This window comes from Squalius cephalus (genome assembly GCF_949319135.1).
Source record: "Squalius cephalus genome assembly, chromosome: 13".
Taxonomy (NCBI): domain Eukaryota; kingdom Metazoa; phylum Chordata; class Actinopteri; order Cypriniformes; family Leuciscidae; genus Squalius; species Squalius cephalus.
The window spans coordinates 576,878-587,461 of record NC_137134.1 but is presented as its reverse complement, the minus strand read 5'-3'; the positions used below and the strand labels follow the sequence as shown (position 1 = coordinate 587,461).

At 36.2% G+C, this 10,584-nt stretch overlaps 1 long non-coding RNA gene across 1 annotated transcript; it reads left to right on the top strand.

The window, feature by feature from the left end:
* Positions 1–1,163: 1,163 nt before the first annotated feature.
* Positions 1,164–2,079, top strand: LOC307170430. Its single transcript, XR_013823385.1, has 4 exons — positions 1,164–1,224; positions 1,426–1,491; positions 1,631–1,720; positions 1,852–2,079. It is a non-coding gene; the product is annotated as an uncharacterized lncRNA (long non-coding RNA).
* Positions 2,080–10,584: the final 8,505 nt, after the last annotated feature.

Here is a 10,584-nt window from a genome sequence, read left to right as displayed (position 1 = left end):
CACAGTGGTGCTAATGTAACACTTTTGATTGAGGATTAAACTGAATGAGTAGGAATGAATTCCTTAGTGAATGAACAGGCTACATGATGATTTTATCACCATAAGCAACATAACCACCATCATTCATAAACTGTGTGTGCACAAGTGTGACTTGCACAAACACAGCTCAAGCAGCAAAAGAAACACTAATGTTTTAGCATCAGCATCCCAACTAAAGCAAGCACTGATCTCTATAATGGTAACTTCAAATCAAACATTTTCAATTAAATCTCAAATTTCAATCTCAACAACAACTTCTGTAGATGTATGACAGAAATAAAGTCATACTGGTTAATAATAAGTGTAATAATGTGTAATGGCTGGGAGTCAGTTGTAGTTCTTGTGTTTCTCTATTTTCTGTTATTGTGTTCCTCTTTCCTTCAGTGATTCTGCTTGTTAACAGCAGGTGTTCATCACTAATGCTCAATCACTTACATATTCTCTTAATTATCTCACTGCAACACTGCGTCAGTGTTACTTTTTACTCTTTGTAGTGTGGATTTCCCTGTGGGGTTGAAAGGGTTAACAGTGTAAGATAAAAAGACACACCCACAAAATGTATTTTAACAGTAATAAACTGTAAGTTTTAAAACAGGTTTATACTGGCAACACTGTTGCCAGTATTTTACTGTAAAATCTAGTTTTTTGGGTCACCATTGTGCAGAAGAGTAGAGCTGTGCTTCAGTCCAGGAGAAGATCTACAAACATTGATGATATGCTGCATGTTGCTTTATTTAAAAGGCAGTGACTGTGTAGTTGCTGGTCCAGTGGAAATCTTTTTATTTACCAAGATTTTTTTTGTGGTTTCAAAAGAAATAAGTTCACAGTAATACTTTGTTCACTTTATTAATGCATTATAAATTTTAGTTAATACATTTAAATGATAGTTGGTTAATTTAAGACAGTCGGTTTCTGCAAGTGAAATTAGTTAACTTGAGTTTTAGTGCATTTTTACAGTAACATACTGTAGATTACAGTAAAGAACTGTACAATTAACAGTAAATTACTGGCAACAGTGTTGCCAGTATTTTACTGTAAAAAAACCTGGTAAGGTCTAACAGTGTAGACTACTTTGAAATATTTGTGTTATAATAGTTTTCAACTTTTTAAAAAAAAAGGAATAGCTGCATCACCTTCATCTGCAACTCGGAGGGCGCGCAGCAACACAGTCGAACATCAGAACGAGTAAGTACATATTTACCCATGTTCGTTCAATTTTTTTTACAATATGAGCCTGTATGACTTTATTTTTGGAGGTTGGTTGATAATGTTACATATTTTTTCTTTGTGTTATCTTATCAGCATGCTAATGCCCATCAGTTGTGCATGTGCTGGAATAGTACTCTAAAATATATGATAATAATAGTTTTCAACTTTTTTTGAAAGGAATGATGTAGGTTCTGCAACTCGCACTAAGAGGACACGCAGCAACATAGACAGAAATCAGAAAGAGTAAGTACATATTTACCCACTATTTTACAGATGTTAGACCTGATGTTGTTTTATCAACATGCTGACTGTCCATCAGTTATGCATGTGTACTTAGTACTTTGTTCAACCTTTATTAATATTAATATTATTATTTTTATAGGAATGTGGTAGCATCACCCTCAGCCTCACCTGCAACTCGCACTGGGAGGGCACGCGACAGGTGTCGTTCAGTTTTGAGAACAACTGAAAAGTAAGTACACTTATTCCCTTTCTTTCAGATATTAGCATAATTCTGTTTACATATTCTGGTTTTACATAGTTTTACATTTACATTTACATTTGTGTAATAAACATGCTCACAGTTGTTTGTTTGTTTTACAGCTATAAAGGTGATGGTGATCATCAGACACCTGTTGCAAAGAGGGCCAAGGCAAACATTCAGACAAGCAACAAGCAGTCTACTCTGTCATGGAAAACAGAGACTGACAATGATATGGTTGATATGACATTGATATGACTTTTCTGTGCACACAGGAAAGAACAACTTTCCCACAGGCCATGGACTGTCACATGATGCTGTAACATCTCTTTTGGACTGTAAAGTTTTAGGCTCTGGGTACCATGTGTACAAGGACAATTTCTACACAAGCCCAAAGCTCCTCAAAGACCTGTTTGCAATGAAGTTTGGTGCATGTAGGACTTACAGGGACAACAGGAAGGATTGCCCACGTGATGCAACTAATTCAACGAGGCATAGGCATTTACTGTGAGATACCTGCAAATTTAGAACATTTAGTTCCTCCACATAGAGGAATTACAATAAAACAGATTGAAAAACAAAACCTTTGAATCTCCTCTTCTTTGTTCAGGCACTTGATGGCCCATTAGCCACAGAGGGAGTGTATGTCACACCCCTGGCCTGAATCTCATTAATATTGATGGACCATTACCCCTCCCATGCATAAACCTCTTCTGACAAAAAAACTGTTTTACAAGGTTTAAATCAATGTATTGTTTTATGAGAACGATTAGGCAGGATGATTTTCACATCATTTTGAAAATGAAAAAACAATATGCGACATCATCCATTAGTCAAAAGTCTTGTGGACACATATTTACTATATGTTTTGTGGTCTTATTTCAGCAACTTTCATTTTTATTTTTTCAAATAACCACGCATAAACATTATTCTCTTAAAAACACAAAGATTTACAAGCATGTTGATCAGATATGATGGTAGCCCTGTTTGTGCTTTATAGAGTGAATTTACACCTTTGTCATTAACATGTTTATAAATAACTGAAAAAAAAACAAATGTCAGAGCATGTCAGAACACCTCCAGGGCCCAGAAAACCCCTCAGACTCCAGAGGGTTAATCCCTCTACGACCACTGATGTAGACACGAAAAAGAATGCAGTAAAACAAGAAGACAGACACTGTTTTTATTGTAAAAAGCCCGGGCATGTTGTGGCAGAGTGCTTAATATTTAAGAAAAAACAGTCCACGAAACCAATGGGTCTCGTTAGTTCTTCTGCGAAGAAAATGTCGCCTGTCCTTCGTGCAGAGTTAACCCTCTGGGGTCTGAGGTGATTTTCACTTTACCATGTTCATGTACAGAGACTCATGTGAATGCTGAAGTCAGCAGGACTCAGTAGTGCAGCATCTGGTCCCTGAAAAAAAAAAACGTGAACATACTGATATCAAGAGAAACTATAGGGCTGCACGGTTTTGGGAATAGATTTTAGATTTTTCTGGTTAAAATTGATTTTTAAAATTCACAGAATACACACACACACACACACAAATGTTTCCAACAATGTAAAATGAACACCAGGTTTGTTGTGCCTTGTAGGCATAGGCTACGTGCAGTGCTGCATAATATAATAACAATAACCTATAGCAGCCTAACACTTCAGTAACAACTACGCTAGAGAAAAATATATTGATTATCATATGTTACTTCAAATGTTTCCATTCGTTATGATGATATGAAATGAGATTAGAGTAAAAACATGAAGCCTTTGTTTGGTGCGTTTTGCTTTTCAAACGCGATCACGCTCCAAAATATGATACATTCTAACGCGATCAGTTTATAGATGTGCTCAAGAAAAAAAAGTTAACCGCGACGGGGAGGCAGAACGCACACCCTGTTTATTTTCTTTATTTTACAAAAGCACAATGTTTTGACTTGATTGTAAGTGGACACATACAAAAGTAGAAATATCACAGATTCTTTTTTTATATTTCTTTTTTCTGTATGACCATAAATGACGGAGTAATTTAAGTTTATAGTGCTACAATGTGAAGAAAATCCAGCAAAACGCGCAGGTGCGTTTGTCGACCCCAGAGGGTTAAACTTCTTGACCTGCAAACATCCTGTAATAATCTAGGAAACAACTCGTTATACATAAATCAGGTAACAGTTTATGTTCTACAAATGACACGTGTGCTGAGTGAACGATCAGCATTCATGAGCCTTCAACAGAAGTACTCTCTCTCTCTCTCTCTCTCTCTCTCTCTCTCGTCAGTTAACCTTAAGAATACAAGCCTCGTTTTTCCTTCATTTGCCATTGACATCCGACTGAACTACAAACTTTCCACTGATGTCTGTAAAAAAAGGGATGCACTCAAACGCATCTGCCGCTGAGTGCTCAATCCACTGTGCGTTTTTCTCTTATCAGCTCGCGCACACAGCTATATAGCCGTTACTATATTTAGTTTAATATTCCACTAATTACATACATTTACTTCATAGACAGTCTTCTCTTTTATCCCCATTATACTCTCTGTTGTCTGTTTCTTTGTCTCTATCAACTTCAAACATGTGTTGCTCAGTCAACAGAGTTTTGAGAAAAATCATGTTAAAGTTTTCTGAAGGTTCCAAAACAAAATCACTGAGCAACCATACTGTAAAATCCCTGATAATAACACCACATTTGGCACAAACCAAGTCAAAACCCATATCTATTGTAAAAATATATATTCAACTTTTTTCCATAATACCACAATTGTTTGATTAACTTTAATGAGACAGACAGCCTATACATTATGACCTACTGTATACTGTATACACATCTGATGTTTTCCCCAACAGTTAACCAAACGTTTATTTAAGACTTAACAGATAATGTTTGTGTGAATACTCGCCAAGACAGATATTTTGAAATACTGTAATTTTGTGTATGTGTGTATGTCGGGATCGAGCTGTCTATGAATATTCACAAAGTTGGAATGCTGTGCTAAAACAGTATTTTGCATGGATTATTAAAACAATGGAAAGCTTTAGGAAGATATTCCTCTCAGAGAACCTCAAATTTGACCAAAATTGACATTTTTCCTGCAGCTCGTAATTAACATTCTGACTCATTCTGCTAGCACACACACACACACACACAGATATATATATATATATATATATATATACACAGGTGCTGGTCATAAAATTAGAATATCATCAAAAAGTTGATTTATTTCAGTAATTCCGTTAAAAAAGTTAAACTTGTATATTATATAGACTCATTACATGCAAAGTGAGATATCTCAAGCCTTTATTTGTTATAATTTTGATGATTATGGCTTACAGCTTATGAAAACCACAAAATAAAAATCTCAGAAAATTAGAATATTACATGAAATCACACAGTAATTACACAGTAATACCATGGTCATTGAACCAGGTTTTGGTTATTTTGGCAGTGTGGGCCGGTGCAAATCCTGCTGGAGAATGAAGGAAGCATGAAGTGCTCTGGAAATGTCCTGGTAGACGGCTGCGTTGACTCTGGATTTAATAAAGCACAATGGACCAAAGTCCTCTTTTCTGATGAGAGCAAATTTTGCATCTCATTTGGAAACCAAGGTCCCAGAGTCTGGAGGAAGAATGGAGAGGCACACAATCCAAGATGCTTGAAGTCCAGTGTGAAGTTTCCACAGTCTGTGTTGGTTTGGGGAGCCATGTCATCGGCTGGTGTTGGTCCACTGTGCTGTCCACTCAACGCAGCCATCTACCAGGACATTTCCAGAGCACTTCATGCTTCCTTCAGCAGACAAGCTTTATGGAGATGCTGACTTCATTTTCCAGCAGGATTTGCACCTGCCCACACTGCCAAAATAACCAAAACCTGGTTCAATGACCATGGGATTATTGTGTAATTACTGTGTGATTTCATGTAATATTCTAATTTTCTGAGATTTTGATTTTGTGGTTTTCACAAGCTGTAAGCCATAATCATCAAAATTATAACAAATAAAGGCTTGAGATATCTCACTTTGCATGTAATGAGTCTATATAATATACAAGTTTAACTTTTTTAACGGAATTGGGTGATTCTCCAACTAGAAGCACTTTTGGCACTGTGAGTTTATGTAAAATTCACTCTCTTAAAACACTCTTAAAACAATCTTCCTAGCTTCATTCATTTGTCTTCTAACACAATATAACAGTGGGCAGTTTTAGAATTACATGGTTTATTATTATTTTTAACAGTTTTTCTGAAGAGCCATGTCATTTCCACCACTTTTCAATTTATGTATTTTATTACAATATAACATTGTAAAACTGTTATATAAGATTATGTATCTGTCAACAACATCAGTGGCTACCTAATCATGTAACAAAATAAATCTTAATACTTCATGAACTTAATGCATTTTCATTTAAAGTTGCTAAAATGCCACGAGTTGCCACGAATTGGGATTTTTGCCTACAGCATCTCATTTTTGCTCAGGTCTATGTTTATTATAAGTCACTCACACATATTGTAAGTAATGAACTATTACTACTTATTTTAAAATACATTTAGATCCACATCATTGGTTATTCTTATTTTTTTTCTTAAAAACTGTAGTGGTGGAAAGTGGTGGAAATGACGGTTTATGGTGGAAAGATTGTTTCTGTTTATTTTTATTTAAATTGCCAGTCCAAAATATTTTTAACCATGTATTTTATTATTTAACATATATGAGTTGAACAGTATACCTAATAGTTTTAAAAATAATGATTACAAATGATATGCAAATTATATAAACCTGCTCAAAACATTCATATAAATATAGATAAATAAAAATACATTTAGAGTGTACTGGAATGGTGATATATAAAGTTTTCAGTCCAAAAGCACAAATATGTCATGAGAACATGCAAATAGCGCACAAAAACTACATATATCATGTCCAAATCTACGCCTCAAATTTCTCAGAGGTGGAAATGACATTTTAGCAGTTTTTCTGCAATATTAGCACACCCTCATGTCAGGCTTAGCTACTTTTGGACTTATTATGTTGTTTACTCGTAATGAACATAAATACATTATTTTCATATTTGTTGTACATAATTCAACCAAACTACAGCCAAGGTGGAAATGACGCTGAATAAAAATATTCTGTATAAAAGCTTGACTTACTTTGATTTATTTTCTTGTGCTGAAGAGCACATGTGCCTGAAGTTTCATCTTCAACTAATACATCCTTTTCACAGTTATTTCCATGATTACCAAGTAAATAAAATATTTAAGGTGGGTCTATTAAAGTGGATTTTGTTGAGGGAGGTGGAAATGACGGAAAACCTGGGGACAGACGTATTTCATTCCAAAAATAGTTTAAAATTATGATATACATATGGAATTTTGATGCTATGACATTATTTTATTTGTCCTTAAGACAAACATGTTAAAAAATATTTTTAAATCGATCCTTTAATATAATTTTCTAACATTCAAAGAGGGCCAGTCTGGGTTGGGGACAAGCATAAAACTGCAAAATCTGCTAATAAACAGCCATGCAAAAGCATTTTTAAAAGAAAAAAGGGGCAAGATTTGGTGGTTACTAGGATGTTGGAGCATGAACTTCATAATTGTCACATTCACTGTCTGTCATCGTCCTGTCTGCACTACAGTTCCCAGAATCCTCCTTGTTTCCACACCTGAACTCACTCCCTTCATTACCCACCGGTTCATCATCATTATCTGCATCACCTGTCTTGTGTTCATCTGTGTGTGTATTTAAGTTCCTGGTTTTCACTCTTCACTTGTCGGTCAATGTTTAATGTTAGGTTTATCCTTGTTCTGAGCGCACGCTCCCTTTTTGTTTGTATTTGTTTATATTTAGAATTAAAATCTTGGAATTCATCATCTTCGTGTTCGTCTCCTACTTCATCCACCCAGAAGCCTGACAATAATGACAGTTTATTTGTGCACTTGTTTGTTTATTTATTCACAAAAAAAGGCCAGGGACAACAAAAGTGCCTGTAGTTGGAGAATCACCCAATTACTGAAATAAATCAACTTTTTGATGATATTCTAATTTTATGACCAGCACACATATATATATATATATATATATATATGTGTGTGTGTGTATATGCGTGTGTGTGTGTAATATAATCAGTAATATAAAAGTTAAAAATATAATATATAATAGTTAAATACAACTTTGCACTTTCTAGTCTCGCCAGTTTCAACTTAATGGTTTCACAATTTCTCTATCCTCTGAAAACTTGCATTAACTTTTCCTTTCAGTGAACATGTAGATTTATTTGCTGTGCATTGTATCAACCTTCGCTCAACCTTTACTCCAACACATTCACACTGACACTGCCTGTTGATATTGTTTTAAAATTACTTCTTACCTGGAGTCTCTGTTCTTGATATGGTAAGATGTCTGAGGCTGTAGTTATAGTTAAAGCTCTGTGACTGAGGAAATGTCTCATGAAAAAGTGTGTTGTCAGAAAAAAGTGTTCACAGAAATGTTGAGAAAGGTTGGAGGGGAGGTGCCCCAGTGGTCATTGCCCCTTTGACCTCGAAATGCTTTCTGGCAGTATACAATCATTTTGTGTGAGGAACGGAGTAGAATTGATTAAAACGTTAATTTCTGAAAATTGTATCCAGATCCACTCAGTGAAGTCACACGTATCTCATTCAAACGCATTCATCACGCCCTGTCCCAAACGGCACACTTCTGCCGGATTCACAGACAAGGCTTGAGGATTCAAATGCATGTTTAAACTGTTTAACTGTAAGCATATCTTTTTCTAAGGCAGGTTTATAAAATCTACGTAAAGGTCCTAGTTTAACTAAGGCCTAATCCTGGCTTAATCTAAGCCCTGTCTGTGAAACCAGGCCTATATGTACACTTGTGGTCTTGCTGACTTACAGTGACCAAACCCTGCACCTCTTCATGACTGGGTGTCCCATTTGTCATTTTAGATTTCAGAAGGGTGCCCACAAGCGTGCTCAGTGCACACTTCTGCTGCAGTAGACTTCTGCTTCTTGAGGCGTCACTTTTGTGTTGTATTTTATGGTCCGTTTCTTTTTGAGCCATGTTCAGAATACTCCTTTTGTGTCCCTTGGCAAACAAAATAAATAATACCTGATAAGTAATGGTTGAAAGATTATGGTTAAAAAGGCACCAGAGACACACAGAACAGAATGAAATTTCAAAGTAAACCAGATAAAAAAAAGTTTGTCAAGACAAACTTTGAAGTTGGCTTGTTATAGATAGATCTATATCTTTTATCTTTTATATCTATAGATTTATATCATCGTACTAGTCCATTAATCTACGTTAAAGCGCCACAATATAAATTTCAGGAAACTAAACAACAGAGAGAAATATATGTCTTCTACCTCAGATTTAACGTTTGATCTGCACGTCAGCATCAGGGAATAACCCTATAATCTCATTCACGGTGGAGAAATCTGCCTACATGTAGCCTACAGAGGGAAAGTAACTATGAAGTCATTGAATTAAACAAAACGTTTGTGTCTTTATCATCTTTTCCACATATACTGGCCCTGATAATCATCACAAATACTTAACTTGCTTCATTTCCGTAAATCAGTTTTTATGAATGAATGAATGAATGCTCTGGACTTCATCAACAGCCGCTTGCACCCCCTGCTGGTGAGGTCGACTAACAGCAGATGGAGATTATTAATCGGTAATCTATGGATATTCCTGCAGTTCCCGGGTGTGCAATGTTGAATTTTCTATCGAATTTGAACCACTGAATTTGTGGAAGCGAATTTGTAAAACTAAAATAAAATGGACTGAAAATTGCCTGACAAATATATTAGGTTGTATTCTTAAACAGAATGAATATTTTGAAAGTGAAGTCTGAAAGGTGAATATGGATTATTGAGTTCCCTTTCGAGAATGGTAACTTCATATTGCGTAGCTAATACGCAGTGGGGAAACTCCTTTCCTCGAGAATACTGAAGCTTATATTGTAAAATGCAGTGCAGCTGCACAGCAAATACCAGCAGAGCTACTAGCTCACCCATTGGCTGTGCTGAGGCAACTGCACATCCTATTGCGAGGCGGCTCAGATGCGCGAACCAATCAGGCAGCTTGGTACTTCAGAGCCTGCCAGAATTGGCGTGGCTTATAGCTATAAAAGCCCATCTATTTCACCATAGCATCAGATATAATCTCCTTCAGCGTCCTCCCATCGAAACAAGCCTTCTCAGCCGGAACGAGCCTTCATACAGCGGACAAGCACCTTCTTCAAGAAGCCGCTTCTCTTCTGTCTCGTTCTCCTGTGGCCATATGGGCGACGACGCTATATCCTTTTTCACTGCTACTGTGTGTTCGCCGTTGTTCTCCATCTGACAACGAGTTTAGTAAATTCTTCCTCTCCTATAGCAACGAATGAATCAAATTTTTCCTCAGGGAGACTACAATGCACTGCCTGATGCGATACTGTAGTAGACGATTGCATAGTTATAATTTTGTCCCTGATATTATCAATCTTATAAGTGAAGAAGTTCATAAAGTCATTACTGCTGTGTTGCTTGGAATCTTCGGTGCTTGAAGCTTTATTTTTCGTTAGTTTAGCCACCGTTTCAAATAAATACCTAGGATTATGTTTATTTTCTTCTAATAGGGTTGAAAAATAAGCAGATCTAGCAGCTTTTAAAGCCTCTCTGTAAGCAATCGAGCTCTCTTTCCATGAAATGCGAAATACCTCTAGTTTTGTTTTCTTCCAGTTGCGCTCCATTTTTCTGGCTGCTCTCTTAAGGGCCCGAGTGTGCTCGTTGTACCACGGCGTTGGACTATTTTCTTTAATCTTCTTTAAGCGCAACGGAGCAACTGTGTCTAAAGTGCTGGAAAAGAGAGAGT